Source organism: Triticum dicoccoides, unplaced genomic scaffold (genome assembly GCF_002162155.2).
Source record: "Triticum dicoccoides isolate Atlit2015 ecotype Zavitan unplaced genomic scaffold, WEW_v2.0 scaffold212924, whole genome shotgun sequence".
Classification (NCBI taxonomy): Eukaryota; Viridiplantae; Streptophyta; class Magnoliopsida; order Poales; family Poaceae; genus Triticum; species Triticum dicoccoides.
Genome location: NW_021238940.1, coordinates 1 through 2,575, shown reverse-complemented (window position 1 = coordinate 2,575; position 2,575 = coordinate 1). Strand labels below are relative to the sequence as shown.

The 2,575-nt window shown below is 42.4% G+C and overlaps 1 pseudogene; it reads left to right on the top strand.

Moving 5' to 3' along the window:
- The first annotated feature begins 122 nt into the window (after positions 1-122).
- LOC119345186 lies at positions 123-2,568 on the top strand (annotated as a pseudogene).
- The last annotated feature ends 7 nt before the right edge of the window (positions 2,569-2,575 follow it).

The window sequence follows — 2,575 nt, the reverse complement described above, 5'->3', positions numbered from 1 at the left end:
AAATAGTGATCTAAAACATTCTATATTAGTTTACAGAGGAAGTAAAACTGAGTGCCATAGAGGATCCTTGTACTGTATGTAATTAATTAACCATATCGGTCCCTTGTACTGTATGTTCACAGGCATGCTCAAGTGAGATAGATGAAGACCACATCAATACGCTAAAGGATATCGGACAGAAAATTATACAGAAATGTGGTTGTTTACCAATTGCTGATAAAGTGATGGGAGGACTCTTGCGTGGAAGAGGGGGGCTACGTCGTTACTGGCAGCAGGTTTTCGATGATTCTAAATGGTCAACAACTCAAATGCCCGATGATCTCAACCACACAGTATACTTAAGCTATGAATATATGCCTTCTTACCTGAAGCAGTGCTTTTTATACTATTCATTTCTTCCTAAAAGTAGAAATTTTCATATTGATCAAGTCATGGCAATGTGGATAAGTGAAGGATTAATTCATGGAAACTCTAGTGATTTAGAAGAATTGGGAAAAAAATACTACAAGGAGTTAGTATCTAGGAACCTTATACAGCCAGATAAAAGGTATGCTGATATATGGTTTTGCAGCATGCATGATGTTGTTCGCTCATTTGCTCACTAAATGACTAAAGATGAAGCACTCACAACTCAAGACGGAGACAATGATATTCTTGGTAAACTTGGTTCACAAAAGTTTCTTCGGTTGTCCATAGAAACTGGCCAATCACAATCAGGTGAGCTTGATTGGAAATCTCTACAGGCGCATCAATCAGTGAGAACATTGATCTCAACTATCCAGATTAAGATGCAACCTGGTGATTCCTTGATTAATTTTGAGCGCGGACTCTGCATATAGAATCTGCAGATATGGCTTTATTGGTTCAAACGTTGCATCAGCTCAAGCACCTGAGGTATCTATCACTAGTAAATGTTGGTATATCTGTACTTCTAGAGAACATTGGCAAGATGAAACTGTTGCAATTCCTTGACCTTGGTGGATGTACAAAATTGGTGAATCTTCCTGACAGCATTGTGAAGCTTGGCCAGCTGAGGTTACTTGCACTTCCCGAAGCAAGTATGGTACCTAGAGGGTTTAGTGGTCTGACAAATATGAGGAAACTAAATTTGTTTCGAGCCCACATGGATGGTGATTGGTGCAGTTTGGATGAGTTGGGGCCTCTTTCACAGCTTAGGTATCTTGGATTAACTGAATTAGAGAATGTATCTGCTGCCTCGTTTGCTGCTAATGCTAGGCTCGGCGAGAAGATGCATCTTATCACACTACACCTGGGTTGCACCAGCAAACTGGGAGATAATGGGTTGGTCAAAGAGAAGAAAGGTGTCTCCGAGGAAGAGCAGCAACAAATTGAGAAGGTTCATGATAAGCTGGCCATCAACTCCCGAGTTGGATGATGTCCACATCAATGGTGCCCCTCAACAACTTGAAGGCTATTTTTTTCATGATCTGGCTTGTTGCACACAACTTTCCAATGGGTTGTGCCAGCTCCCCAATCTGCAGCTTCTACACGTCTCTCGTGCTCCATGCATCAAACATGTGGGAACTGGATTCTTGCAGGTGGCAGCAGCTTCATTTCCGAGGTTAAATAAATTGCTCTTGGACGGAATGGTGGAATGGGAGGAGTGGGAGTGGGAGGAGCAAGTACAAGCCATGCGTCGTTTGGAGAAACTTGTGCTCAGTAAATGCAGACTGAGGCATGTTCCTCCAGGCCTTGCCTCCAATGCAAGCTCTTTGAAAATATTATATCAACGAGATGTCAAGCACCTCAGCTACATCGAGAGCTTTCCTTGTGTTGTTGAGCTTATAGTGAATCGATGCCCTGACCTGGAGAGGATCACCCATATCCCCAATCTGCAGAAGCTTAACATCCAGAACTGCCCAAAGTTGAAGGTGCTGGAGCGTATCGCTTCACTCGAGAGGCTTCTCCTGGAGGATTACACCATGGAAAAACTCCCAGAATACATGCGAGACATAAAGGCAAGGAGTTTGCAGTTATTCTGCAGGCTATGGTTGCTCTCTGCGGTAGCCGCGGGACAATCTGGCACTGAGTGGGACAAGTTCAGCCAAGTGGAGCATGTCAAGGCATATGCAGGTGATGGATACAACCAAAGAAAATGGTACGTTTTGTACACGAGAGGGGACAACTACAAGCTAGATTCAAATATTAGCAGCTCTACCATATTTGAAGGTATAGAAAATCAAACATCAAGCTTTGTCTTAATTTGTTTGAGCACTCTTTTTGCCAGTTTATAAGTTAATTTGATTTTATCTCTTGCTTTTCGTCCAGATATATTATGTACCTCCCTAGTGCATGTTGCTAAGTATTTTGTCTTTTGACTGCTTCCCAATGCACGTTTTCTCGAGTTTAACATACCTAGAGTATCATGTAACCATATTGTAATTTTCTTGCCATGCAGGAACCTTATCATCTTGTATGGTGGACCCACGAGGATTTGAGTCGGTGTACAAAATGAGAAGAAGCACCTTTAGTTACGTCTGCAGCTTGGTGAGGGTGTCATTTTTTGAAAGTATGATGGCAAGGGAGCACACCTTTGTTGATGGGAGAGTGTTGT